Source organism: Macrobrachium rosenbergii, chromosome 48 (assembly GCF_040412425.1).
Source record: "Macrobrachium rosenbergii isolate ZJJX-2024 chromosome 48, ASM4041242v1, whole genome shotgun sequence".
Taxonomy (NCBI): domain Eukaryota; kingdom Metazoa; phylum Arthropoda; class Malacostraca; order Decapoda; family Palaemonidae; genus Macrobrachium; species Macrobrachium rosenbergii.
Window position 1 is genome coordinate 60,047,175 of NC_089788.1, and position 14,538 is coordinate 60,061,712.

General features: G+C 44.4%; 1 pseudogene; it reads left to right on the forward strand.

Moving 5' to 3' along the window:
• Positions 1–14,538, forward strand: part of LOC136831444 (zinc finger protein 624-like) — a 378,392-nt pseudogene that overhangs the window by 86,180 nt on the left and 277,674 nt on the right.

The following is a 14,538-nucleotide window of genomic DNA, read 5'->3' on the forward strand; positions in this document are numbered from 1 at the left end:
TTACCGCCAATCTCCCGTTATCGGCGCTCATTTTCGATTACCGGCGATTTTGCTTATCACGCTGTCGGAATGGAACCCCGCCAATAACCGGGAACTGTGTATGTGTATATACAGCATATATATATATTTATTTATATATATAACATATATATATTTATGTTTTTTATATTTAATACGATGATAAATCAATATGATAATACAAGTATAAATGGATTCTTTAAGTAAAATAAATTTCATTACCTTTATCTTAAATAGAGTTGTAATAGCCTGTTTGACTTTTGCAAATGGATACTGTGTAACATTTGGGCTACCATAGTTCTATCGTTCACACAATCTAGACGTTTTTATCTCGTTTATGGTAATACGATCTGGTAACAACTGAGAATAAAGTTGCTCTACAAAATACATTAAAGCTCATAAAACCATGGTAGGCTGTGGTTAAACACAGGTAGGCTGCCTGCCTACTGAACTGTGTCATTTACTAGGAAAAGGAAATGAAGGGGTTGCATTGTTTTTTTTCAGTCATTTACTATGGAGAGGAAATGAAAGGGTTGCATTTTTTCCAAGTGTTTATGCAGTATATTTTGTTACAGATATGAGAAAAAAAGGTAGATAATTGCCTTTTGCATAAGTTTTCAGTTTAAAGTGTGATGGTGGGTGTTTATAAGAATACTGAATGTCTACAGTTCTGTGGTATTAACAAGATGGAAGGGTACAGAGTAGCCCTTGAACACCCCTAGATTTTTTTACTTGCCAGTATTCGGATTTCACCATTATCCGATGGACCCATTTCTCTATTAATTTGGATAATTGAATGATATATATATATATATATATATATATATATATATATATATATATATATATATATATATATATATATATATATATATATATATATAATAGTATATAGTATATGTACAGTTGACCCACTGTATTTGCAGGGATTGGGGACCACAACCAACTGCGATAAGCTGAAACCCATGATAAGTTGGTCCCCTCCTCTAAAAATGCTTCTAACTGCATATTTAAATAGTTCAAACACCAAATATACCTTAAATTAGCATCATACACCAATTATACCTTAATCATCCTGAAACACTTAAATACCATTTCAAAGACATCTGACGACTTTACCCTTAAAAATATATGGCTTATGGCTACGTGTGAAAACTAATCAAGTTCCCCTATATTCAGGCACAGCCACTTTCAAGCTGTCCAGTTTTCTTTTTAAAGTAGGTTGGGGAAACATTGGGAATTCACAAGCAGAGTTAAGTACTGTACCTAAATATTTATGTATGCATTAAAAAAAATATCAAATTATAAATGCAATCAACAGTGATAAAATATTCTCTTGTGTACTTTTGTGTGTGTTAATCATACTTTGAATTGACTAAACTTGTAATAAAAATATTACAGTAAATCGAGCAAAGCAAAAAAAAAATAATAATAATAATAACATACTTAACAAAACAAATGCACACACTCATTCCATGGTGTCATGAACTTTTTGGAGTTTCAGTATTGTAGTTTTATGTTTATACAGTAATTCGTACTCCATTAAAGGATATGTACAGCACTGAGAGAGAGAGGGGGGGTGAACCCTGGTATGTTCACATCAGTAAAATGAATCAAGAAACAGTTGTTTTGGGATTTTGAGGGATTTTACTTTTAACATAAATTGTTAGTTTACCTTTGTGTGTCCATTTTACTTTTATGTATAGAATTAAAGATAATTCCAGTAATGCATTTGTTTCTTCTAGCAAGTAAAAAATTATTTTCCTAATTTTCAGTTGTAGGCCGAATCAGCTGATTCTGAGAATCTAAACATTAACAAATGGGTGGATGATTTTTTTTTTTTTTTTTTTTTTTTTTTTTATTACATAAGATAATAGATCATTGTAATGAAGTATATAACTGGATTCTGCAAGTGAAACATTATTTTACTGATATTGTGCTGTGTTTACATTAATATTAATATTTTAAAATTAGCAAATCATTGTAACGTACATACGAATGCACGAACTTATTCCAATGAAGCTTTAGTTTTTTATTTTTATGTTTATTATACAGTAATTCACATTTCATTAAAGGATATGTACAGTACTGAGAGAGAGGGAGGGGGCGGGGTTTGAACTGAGGTATGTTTATGTGGGTAAAACAAATCAGGAAGCAGCTGTTTTGTGATTTTGAGGGATTTTACCTTTAACATAAAGTATGTTAAATATTTAAATATATATATGCATTAGAAATATATTTTTCCATAACGATTACCTAACAATTATGATAGCTGATCAGTTCCTAAACGGCAGCGTTTTTAAATTGCGTGTGATTGTACTAAAATTGCCGGTAACTGGTGTTGCCATCTACCGCCATTCCGCTCGGTAGTCCCAAGGATCACGTACTGGTAAGTCAATTTCTGTTCCTGCCGTTCACGGGTAAACACCCACGATCGAGTGCTCTTCAGACGCGCTACGTATTTTCATCGTTTTTCGCTAGATTTCGGTGAAGTACAATACTGTAATTGTTGTTTGACTAGAATCATGTATGATTCAGGATCGTCAGTTAGGTTTTGCGCCAGTGGGTGCAATGCTAGGCTTAAAATTTAAGAGTTGTTACAACCCCCACACTGTGTGTGTAGATTGTAGGGGGGGATCGGCTTGCTCTAGGGAGTCGCCTTGCATCGAATGTAGTTGCTGGTCAGACCAGCAGTGGAGAATTTTTCTTTCTCATCAAGAAAAACTTGCTAAGGATAGAGTTAGGAAGGCGACTCATCGGGCTAAAGCTAAAGCTACGTCAGACACCGAGAAAGTTAGCCTAGAAGGGAGTAGCTTGGGTGTGGGGCCGTTGGCAACGGCAGACTTTCCGGCGGCTACCGCAGACTTTGGGGCTTCTGCTTCTGTCTCAGCTTCTGCTCATTCTATTTCTGCTTCCCCTGCTCTTAGTTCTCCTTCTCTTTCTATTGAACCTATTATGCCAGCTTCCCGCCCTGTTTCACCTAGTACCGTTGCCAGTCTCGAATCGAGGTTCGAGAAGAAGTTTTAATTTCTTTGTAGTACTATGCTTAAGTTGGGTAATTCTGTGAAGACTTTAATGGAGAAGTCTAATGTGTCTAGTGCTAGTGTTGTGCCATCTGAGGGTTCGGTTGCTTGTCCCAGCAGGTCTCCTAGACGAAGGTCACTGTCCCGCTCCCCTGCACCAGGGAGAAGACATACCAGACATCGCAGGGAGCCTCTTGGGGTTTGCTCACAAGCGATCGTTCCCTCCGTCGAGTCGGACCACCACGGAAAAGGTGTGTCGTTCCATGTACTGGAATCTTCCGAGTCGGGAGATTCTCCTCTCTCTCGACGGTGCAAATGGCCATTGAAAAGGTCGTGGAAGTCGGACTATTTGTCCCCTCCTCCATTGAAAAGGTCGAGGGATGCAGTGTGTGCGCCTCTGGCGCCAGGTGCGTATGACATTTCGTCCAGTTTGTCGGACGATTCAACCTTACATCGACCACCAACTAAGAAACGGATTTACATGCTTTCGTCTCTTCCACCTCCCTCAGCTCTCAAGACGTCGGCTGCACCCTGTACCCCTCTGGCTTTGCGGGCACCTTCTGCTCAGTGGGAGGGTGCTGCTGCCTCCCCTCCAGCGGATCTCCGAGTGTTGCCTCTCGCGCCACTTGCGCCCAGGGCGCCTATCGTTCCTCCTTCAGGAATTCCGCCATGTCCTCGGTCTTCCACCTCGAACGACGCCTTGGGTCCTCGTAGGAGGCAATTAGATAATATTGTTTCCTTATTTAAGGGAGTGCAACCAGCAACCCCAGCGCCTACCACGCCTGTTCAACCAGCAACCCCATCACCTGCCGCTTCTTTGCCTGCTGTACCTGGTTTGTCCCCGGTTTCGTCGGAAGAGGAAGTCCCAGAAGAGGAATCTACTTATTCGGCTTATACTAAACTGCTTAGGTGTTTGTGGACCACTTATTCCGACTGCTTCGTCACTCCTTCAACTAAGCCTCCGCAGTCCATTTTTCATATGGGAAGGCCGAGGCCTGATCAGATCGTTCCCAAACTGTCCTTATCGAAGGCGATCACGGCTCCCTTCATAATCCTCGATGTGTGGTTGGCCGCCAAGAGAGATTCGGGAAAAGCAAATTTCGCATTTCCTCCTTCCAAGTTGCAGAGTAAGAGATACCAATTCTACGTTACTGGGGAAGCTCCGTCCCTGGGAGTTTCTGCCTCCTCCCAGAGGGACATCTCTAGTTTAGTGGACGCCAATAGAAGATCGGCTTTCTCATCGGCTAAAGTATTCTTCTCCTCCTCGGAAATGGACCATCTCGTCAAGAACCTCTTGAAGGTGCTAGAGATCCTCAGTCTTTTAAACAGGGCTGTGGGTGTCTTAGCATCCAAGATTGAGAACTGCCCTGATATCCCAGAGGACGTGACGTCAGAACTTGTGAGTTTCTTGTCTTGTGGAAACAAGTCTGTGAGGGACGCAGCGGACGAGTTAGCCTCCCTTTACACCTTAGGAGTCCTCAAGAAGAGGGAACTCTGGTGCTCGTTCGTTACCAGAGGGGTCACCACCACTCAGAAATCTGCCTTGTTCTTCGCTCCCTTGGTCAAAGAACAGCTCTATCCAGAAGAGTCGATCAGGAATATTGCCTCTTCCCTCAAGAAGAAGTCAACCAATCACCTACTCACCCAGTCCTTCAAAAAGCCACAGCCGACAACGACAGCCCCGACCCAGTTGGCATCTATTCAACCCTTTCGAGGGGGGAAATCTTGTCCTTACCACAGACACAGGACCAACCTGCGCTGTCCTTACAAGTCCAAGTCCAAATCTTCTTTCAAACCCAGCACCAAGTGAGTCCTCTTTCCTTTGCCCAACAGTAGGAGCCAGGCTGCAGCTTTTTTGGAGGGAATGGGCTCGTCGCGATGCGGAAGCTTGGGTTGTCCAAGTTCTTCGCTTTGGTTATGCAGTTCCCTTCAGAGAACCTCCACCTTTGACTTGCAAGCCTCTTCCATTGTCTGCTTACTCTCCAGGATCAGACAAATTTCTTGCCCTGAGTCTGGAAGTAGAAGCTCTTCTCAAATCAGCGATCGAGGAAGTTCAAGATCCGTCGTCGCCAGGGTTCTACAATCGCCTCTTCGTAGTTACCAAGACCTCAGGCGGTTGGAGACCGGTTTTGGATGTCAGCGCCCTCAACCAGTTCGTGTCCAAGACGAAGTTCGCTATGGAGACCCCTCAGTCCGTTCTATCATCTCTTCAGAAGGGGGACTGGATGGTCCCTCTGGACATGGAGGACGCATACTTACACATCCCCATCCATCAAGATTCGAGGAAGTTCCTTCACTTCATGTTCCAAGGAAGAGTCTTCCAGTTCAAAGCGATATGCTTCGGACTCTCAACAGCCCCTCAAGTCTTCACACGAGTCCTCGCCCCACTGGGCAAATGGCTACATCTGTTGGGTGTAAATGTGTCCCTTTATCTGGACGACTGGCTTCTCCATTCCTCCTCGGAAAGTCAGTGCCTAGCCCTAGAACACTAACCCTGGGTGATTTTCACCCAACACATTTGGCAATGCTGCACTTACAGCACCAGTAGTGAACCAACCAGCACCTCACTCCATATAGCTTCGGTGCACTTTGCATTGTGACTAAGAGAGGGTATATTATGGAGCTCGCTCCCTGGGATTTTTCCACAGAATGGATTTAGGATGATTTCCACCCGAGGTTTGGGATACAGTGTGTAATATTTTACTGGTGGAAATCACCCGAGGTTATTTATAGTGTATATTTTGTGTTTTGTTATTTATGTGTTTTCTCTTTGAATGTTAGTTTACAGAGATTATAAAGTGATTATGAGTAAGAAAACTGACAAGAAGACATGTCACCGGTGCCATGGCTGTCATCACCCTATGTGCCCTCGCCATTTCTACTCTGTCTGTGCTAACTACCTTACAAGGTAAGTTATGATGATGAGTGCAATTACTGCTTATCATATTAGCGATGATAACATATTATTCAGTCTTCATTTACAGTATATAATTGTAAATCAATTATAGATACTGTAATATATTTACTGCACACAAATTTTTGCCTCTCAAAACATACCCCTTTTTCTGTATCTTCCCTACAGCCCACATTGATGCCAGAATGCTGTGGCTTCACCAGCTGTAACTCCCATTACCTGGGTGGGTCCAGACCAATGCTCATGTCTTCAGCTGCCGGATTTTTTTTTCTTAGAATTTTTCTTAAGTTTTTGTTAATTTCTATATTTTTGGAAGTTTTCTAAGTCACCCCTCAATATTATTTTTTTATTTTCAGTGACTTCTTATATGCTGAAAGGAAAGCCAAAGAGCTATATTTTCAATGTATTTTCTTACTTTCAATATATTTTTGCTGCAATTATGGTTTTGTTCACGAGACTTACCTGTCAGATATATATATATATATATATATATATATATATATATATATATGTAATATCCGATATATCCGACATAATTTCAAAATTTCAAAATTGACACTGCAGTGGCCGATTAGGTGGTTAGTACACATTCCCGCCGCTGGGAGGCAGGCATCAGGAACCATTCCCATTTTCTATTCAGATTTTCTCTGTCGCCGGACTGTCAACACCTGTTGTCAGTTCCCCCGTCATTTGGATTTCGAAATTTGTTGTCACTTAAGTATTTTGGTTGTCTTTTGGTTTCGCCTTGGATCTGTGACTTGGCATACGCTTTTCTGGACCGTTTTTTATTTTGCTTTTTACTTTTCTTCAAACAAGATGTCTTCCTCTAGCTATCGTGTCTGTAGCTTGGGTGATTGTAAGGTGAGGCTATCGAAGGCTTCTGTAGATCCTCACACTTTATGTATGAAATGCAAGGGTATTAGTGCAGCAGATTGCTGTAAAAATCGTTCAGATAGTGAAACAAGCATGAAATTTGGCACAAACATTCCTAAGACTACGCTCTCTTAGAAAAGGGCGCTGGCCACCTGAAAATCCAAGATGGCGGCTATTTTTCAAAATGGCCGCCATCTATGTTGAGATTCACTGGTTTGGGAGCATCTGTTGGATGGAATATGCCAGTTTTTTTTTAAACCTCGACTTTTAGGTTATAAAAATGTTCCATACCACACATTTTATTGAAAACCCTTACTAAATGAATTGTAACCAAGATGGCGTACAAAATGGTTGCCATAAAAGTTTTTTCTATCCACAGCGCTAGCAGACATAGAGACCAACTGTTTTTATTTAATGGTATATTCATGTGATCAGACAGTTTAACTAATATGCTATTTTCAACTGAAATAGTAATGGTATGGTCACATACAACATTGTGTCTAAGACTGTAACCATAAAAAGAAAAGAAGAGAAATACGGACTAAACGCAACCAATCTATGTATAGGTCTCTCAACCTACACCTTTGAAAAATTCGAGGATAAGAAGGTAGGCATAGCATGACACGTTGGATGCTCAAGCTAGATTATCTACTGAAGAGAGGGCAATATTTATCTAGACTTCACATTTGCAAGTGCACAGAGCTGTGCAGGGAAGACCCAGCTTGTAGCACTTGCACCTTTCCCGACAGCCTGCTTTGCATCCACATTTGGTAAGCTGTTGGCAACTCTTGGCTAAGGGCGAGTTGGTTGTCCAGAGGACTTGCCATGCTTCACCAGACTTTTGCCATCCCCACTCAGCAGGGTTCTCTGGCTGTGGCTGACACAGGGTGGCCTGCCCCACACACAACCAGCCTGGTACGCAGCACGCTTGGTGTGTTGGAGGAGAGCTCCCCTGGTTGGTGGAATGGCCTCATATGCCCTTTGTTTTCTGGCAAACATATCAAGTCTAGCCTCATCCACAGTGCCAGCAGTGCTGGATCTTTCATACATAAGTATGACAAACCTCTCCAGGACCTTCAGGTCACTCTCTTCCACTCTGAGAGGGTAGTGACTCAGTTTGGAGAACACAGTGGAGGCCTCTGGAAAGATGTTCCATGTCTGCCAGGCGGTCTTCTTGCCCTTGCTCCGGAAGGCTGACACTGTATCACAGCCTGTGAACGCATGGAAGAAGAGCATGCCATTCACCTTCTCCTGGCCCAGAGAGTTGCACAGGTCATGCACAGCAATCCAGCGCAGGCTCTGGCCTTGGCCAAATGCCACCCATAGCTTCTCTAGCCCTAGATTGTGGAGAGTGGAGAAAGCACTGACTGCAACGACAAGAACATCTGTGTCATTTGCTTTAACCGTGATGGTCTTGGCTCCATGTTCTGTGGCATATTTGGCATGGAGAAAGATGCGGTGTCAGCTTCCTCATGAGAGCACTTTTCCAGTCCCTGAAGACTAGCCTCATGAGTGCTGAGGACAGCAGACCCTTTCGTGGCAATGACAATATTTGTGGCAGACATCTGGGCAACTTTGTCTGCCAGGAACTGGAACAACTCTGTCTTGTTGGCATCGTGTCTTAGGAAATTGCGCCAGTTGGATGGAATTGTGTTCTTGTCTGTCACCTTGCGCCTTCCTCCTTGACCACGTTGGAGCCTGGTCTCAGCTTTGAGGCTGGATGTATTGTATACATCAAATACAAGATGTGATGATGTGTACTTGCTGCTATAGGATTGTATCACAGGCAAGAAGTCGCAAAGTGCATAGCCCTCAAAGGTCTTTCCTTTCTTTGGTGGCAGGCATGGACCAAAGCTGATCCATCTACAATGAGGACATCAGTCTTTGGTTCTTTGTCTTCTAGTGTAACATGACTCTCCAGGACCGAGGTCAGCTGAGACTTCTGACATGTGTACAGCCTACCACCCTCACTAAGGGAAGCTGGGAATGTTTGATTCTCGTGCTGGAAGAATTCCTGCAGATCACATTCACGGCTCTGACAGGATATAAATAGCTTTGAGAAAAGCTGGCAATCCTCCTTCAGAAGTTTCTGCTTTGACTGTTCTACAGGAGCAGCTTCTTGCCTGAAGAAGTCAGTTCTGTTCTTCTTTATCGGCTCATAGAAGGAGACTGCATTGTTTGCCAAAGAGTCTGAAAACTTCTGAAATTTAGTGCGGCCTCTGTCAAGGTGTGTCTGTAGAAGTTCTGCTGAGCTGGGGTGGGCAATGTCTTTGTTGTCAATGGAATACAGATCCTGGCTCTCTTCCTGAAAAGGACTTCCCAAGTGTTGCAAAGCCAATGACAGCTTGCTGACTCTCTCCAAGAATGTCTTCTGCGCATGAGGTGTTTGTTCATGGTGTGTTGTCTGCTCATTAGACTCCTTACTTTGAACCTCTGTTTCGTATGCAGACACCAAGCGGATGATCTCTGGGCCAGCCACCATCCATCTTCTGAGTGCTGACGGATCTTCAGTCAGCCCAATGGCTCCGCCATCAGCCTTTATAAAGGCATTGGTCTGCTCATGAGCTTGGTCAAGAGCCATTGCTGAGAACTGGCGACTGGTCTTGTGCACAACAAAGTTGCCAGCCTTGAACTCCTTGTGCAACTCTGGGTGTGAACTCTCTAGGGTAAGCATGTCCCTGAGGTGAATAGGCAGCCAACGAGCATAGTTTGTATTATTGTTGGAAAAGAAGTAGGGTATCAGCTCATGCAATGCCTGGCAGTAGAGGACAAAATTGGCCTCACGGAAGGACCTGATCAGTAGGAATATCACAAGTTCCATAGACAACACCATGTGCCAGAAGTGGAACTGTGGACTCTGCTGTCTTCGAAGGTCACACCACTCCTCAAACTCTAATGCCTGCTCATTTTTGTTTGCTTTCTCAGCACAGTAGTCAGTGTATGCTGTCCTCAGGAGTTTGTACAAACTAGAGGCTGTAACCTGGTGCATCTGCCGTGTCCTGGTTACACTTGCAGCTGACAGGAAGGATTCTGCAGTTCCAGATGAAGCAACTCCTGCCTCCACCAGAGCTCCTGTCCAACCACTGCCATGAAGAAGAGTACCAAGAGATGTCATTGCTGCCATCTCAATGTGCAGACCACCAAACATTACCAGATACTTGTCTTCGCCATACTGATCAGGCCACTGCCACTGCACCTGCTTTGCTACAGCATAGATTGGCTGATCAGCTGTGATTATGGGTATCTGGCCAGGGTTCAGAAAATCAGTGACATCCTGCACTTTCTGCATCACGTGTTTGATCGTAGCAACAGAATGAGCCTGATCACGTAGGAGAGGAAGCAATGAAGTTATGGTTACTTCAAATTCTGGGCTTCTCTTCATTGAAGCGTGATGAGCTGACCACGTCAGATTCACTGCATCATCTATTTCCTGGGTGACTATGACCTTGTCTAGCCACTGATACTCCAGTGCAAGCTGTGGCCCCAAGATATCTGTGGGTGGCTTTGGTATTGCAGTGTTTGGTGGCACAGGGTTCTTTGTTTGAAAGGAAGCTGGTGAGATGTTTGTGAATGTGTCCGGCAATTCAGGCACCGACCTCACTTTCTCAGGTGCAAACTTTAGTTGCTGTCTTTCCTGTCCAGTGTTCTCCTTGGTGGGGTGCTGAAATATGGAGATGCTAGTTCCATGGAAGGAGGTAGTGGCAGTAGTTGCAGATGGGTTGTGGTCGATGTTGTCCATCACTGCAGTGGTGAACAACCCTTTTCGCAGTACTGGGGACAGACCACACCCTCCTCCACATATTTGCTAACTGTGGCATCTCCTAACTGTGCAGAGACCTCCAGTACTCTGTCATAAGAGATACTGAGGCCATACTGATGTAGCATTTCAACCAGGTTTCTCTTCCTGGTTTTGGCATAGACTGAGAGTCCCATGTAGACTGGGAATGGTGTTTCTCTGTCTTTGGAGTGTCTATGAGTTGTTGCTCCCTCTTTGGATCGGGAGTAGCAGTTGAACTGCATGAGCTGTGCAATGGCCTGGTCTGACTTTGATGCTCCAAATCGTAACTGTGACTTGATGTCAGCCCCATGCTCAACCATCCCTACAAACTGGAGCAGGAGAGGAGGCACAGAATGTCGTACACAAGCCTCAGAAAATGTGCCATCAAACCGTGACTGATGATCAAGTATAGACTTTCTGAGAATATTTGCTGCTTTAGCAATGATAACTGCCTCTGAAAGATCAGATGATTGAGCAAGTGCTTTTCCCACATCCTTTTGAAATGCAAGTAATACATCTCTGCCAGATTTATGAGCCTCAAGTTCTGGAACTTCTGCCAGAAGTTTGTCTTTGAGTCTCGTGGAATTTACACTTGGTGACTCTACACCTAATTGTTCCAGACGTTGTTGGTAGAGGTGGCAAATATCTGCCAGCCGAAATGTGACTGGATCATCTGAACAAAGGTTGTTTTCAACAATGTATGTCATCAGTTCTGACAGAACTAGTGGATACACATCTGATTCTGACTCAGTGCTACCTTGGTCTTTCTCAAGGCTCCTCAGGTAGGACCTTTTTCTGTTGTAGAGGGCACAAAGACAGGCATGGTGATACTTAAACTCCTGTGCAATGACATCCCCACCAGTCAACTTAGCAAGGAGCTTGCCATCACTAAGTATCTCTGCACATTCACGCAATTTCAAGTCAAGGCCCTTAGTACTAGCCTGTCTGAGATCAGATGCAGGTGCCACTTTCTCACAGAAAATGCAAACTTCATTGTCATGACTGGTTCGGCGCAGTTTTGCACGACTAGTCTCAGTGTTGCTGGTCTGGTCATTGGATTGTCGCTTTCTTGCACGGTCCAGTTTAGTGTTGTTAAACAACAAGCGACAGTTCACATGGTATTTTGCTGCATTTTTCCTGAGAGTGGCCTCTATGCCATCACCTTCATCCAGCCTTGCTGGATCCATTATCAGTGGCATTTCATTAATTTCACTGAACATGGGAATGTTCCTTGCCAGCATTGTGTACCCATCATGGTCTAGGACATGATGACTTGGAGGTGATGTCAAGTGCTCACCTCTTTTGTCCTTCTGACAAAGACAACACAAACTCCAGTTTGTTTTTCTACTGCTCAATATTGGATTGGCATCACATTCTGCCATGATTTCACTTTTTGATTAAGGCCGAGGGGTTATCCTTTTACCACCTTAAACAAAGCACACATTCCTGTATGGGATTCAACTAGGTTCGGTCTCCTACACCTAGCCCGATCATTCATCCAGTGCCATTTAAGTCCCGTGTGATCTGTACACCATCCGGGTAAGTACATGAACCATCATGTACAGCCCCCATACCCTTGGCTCGGCTCTCCCGCGCTGGCACATCCTGTCTATTCAGGTGCGGCTATCTAACTATAGCTGGTCTGGGGCTGTTAGAAAGCATTTGGGACACTAAACTAAACTATACTACAACTACTAGTCTAAGACTACAGGATTAGTAAAGCTGGATTAGCTGGCACTGAACCCCATGCTGAGTTACACAGCAGTGATGTCACCAGTGTGCCCTGGTTGTGTGCAGACATACACTCTTTTACATTTATTCATTTTCCTTCAAAATTGATGAGTTATTCGAAAGAGATGGCCTCATTAGGATCTAAAACCACAGAAACCAAGATCCATGCTTAAAACGATAATTGTTGAACGGGCATTATTTCTCATTATAATTATTGTTTCTACCTTTTCTTGGCAGCCATATAGCCCCCCATATTTAAAGGTAAACTGTACTGGGAAGCTACAGAAACATAATATTCACAAGAAATAGTATGGAAGAGCTTTACCATATTGCTAGAAGCAAATACATGCCATTCTAGTGAAAAATTTGCCAAAATCTGTCGATACTGGCCGCCATCTTGGAATTTGGCCGCCATATTAAATTTTTGCGTGGCCAGCGCCCTTTCTGATAGAGGGAACTTTAAAGAGCACTTGTGCAAAATTTCATGCTTGTTTCACTATCTGAACGATTCTTATGAAATATGCAATTATCTGCTGCACTAGTATGGAATGTTCTGTGGATAATCGTTGTAATGATGTGAGGGATTATCTGAAGGGGAGTGGAAGAAGTATGAATCCTATATGCGCAAATTGGAGCGTGATAGGTTGAGGTGGTCTTCCTCCAGGAGTGCTTCTGTAGACGGACAGTCAGGGTTTTCTCATGTTAGTAACCCTGTAGTTTTTAGTCCTAACCCCGTAGTGTTGCCTTCGGGCCCTGAGGTTGTTGCTGCAGAGAATAATACCTTGGCTCTCGTTTTAGAGTCAATTCGCGCTCTTGAAAACAAAGTGAATGCCCTGCAAGCGCAAAGTGTTGTTTGTGTTAATGCCCCTAGTGTTGTGGAGGGGGCGTCAGATCGGCCCTATAATGCTTCTAGGCCTGGACCTCTGCTGAACTCCCAGGATACAGGGAGGGGGCATGTCGAAAGCCGCATGAAGGTTACGGGGACTTCCCACCGATCTGACGTCCCTTCGGCAGGTCCTGATGACCCTACCCAGGCTGCTAAGGATCGTGCACTGGCACGTATCCATAAGGATTGCTTCTCGTCCTCCGACACGTCCTCCCCACGTAGGGGTTGGAGCTCTCGGTTGGACTCTCGCCCTCTTAAGAGAAGCTTGAGAGGAGAGGACACTTCACGTCCTCTTCCTCTAGACGTTTTGTGCTCTTCCCCTGAAAGTTTCGAGGATGTTCCTCATCGGAAGAAGTTTCGTTGTGCAACGGATGATGACGCTGCTCGACCCCCCAGTCGCGCTAAGGCAAGGGCTGTTGCTTATTCACCGGTGAGAAAGAAGAAGACATCCCTTCTCCCCTCTCCTTCTCGCAGGTTCAGCCCTTCTCCCAAGAGAGCTGTTTCTCCAACACGTCAGATTTTGTTGGGCTTGCAGCAGCAGCTGGATACTCTCATGGACCGTAGAAAGGATAGGCCTCGTCGTAAGGATCTGCATCTGCCTGTTAAGAAGTCCAGGCCTTCTCCTTTGTCTCCTGCTTCGTCGTCTTCGTCTGCTAGATCGCATGAAGCTTTTCGTCTTTCACCTAAAGAAGGTATAAAGAAGCTTCCTTCTCGTCTTCCCCGATTTGAAGAGTTGGACGTTTCTCTCGACACGCGCCAGGCGCTCGCGTCGCGCTCCTCACGCTCCTCACGCTTCTCGCGCCTGCGCCTTGAGTCTCGGCGCTCACAACCAGGGCGCCACAAGACGCCACAACGTGAAGCTCTTTCCGTATCCAGCCTTGGAGCTGCGCTCGCCGCTCGCCTCGCGTTATATCTTCACGCCCTTCTTTCGTTGACACCACGCCTGCAGTGCTTCTTGATGCTCAACTTCCCACTTCGACTTCTGTCGTTCTTCAGGATTTAGCCACGACTTCTTCTAAATACGACAGGTCCCGCTTACGTATCGGCGAGTCGGGTCTCCTTCCTCCTCGCTCTCTTGACCCTCCAGCGGAGGAAGAAGAACCCCTTCCGTCAGAGCCTTTGGACGAAGAGAAACAAGCTGCTTCTACTGATTATCAAACTCTGACTGTTTTGTTTAAGGATCTTTTTCCTGATACTTTTCAAGCTTCAGCTCCTCGCTCTCCTCCTTCACAGTTGGCTTCATCTCAAGCGAGAAGAACTCCTGGTTTTCTTAAGATGAAGAAGTCCTTCTCTACCAAGAGGGCATTCAAGAAGG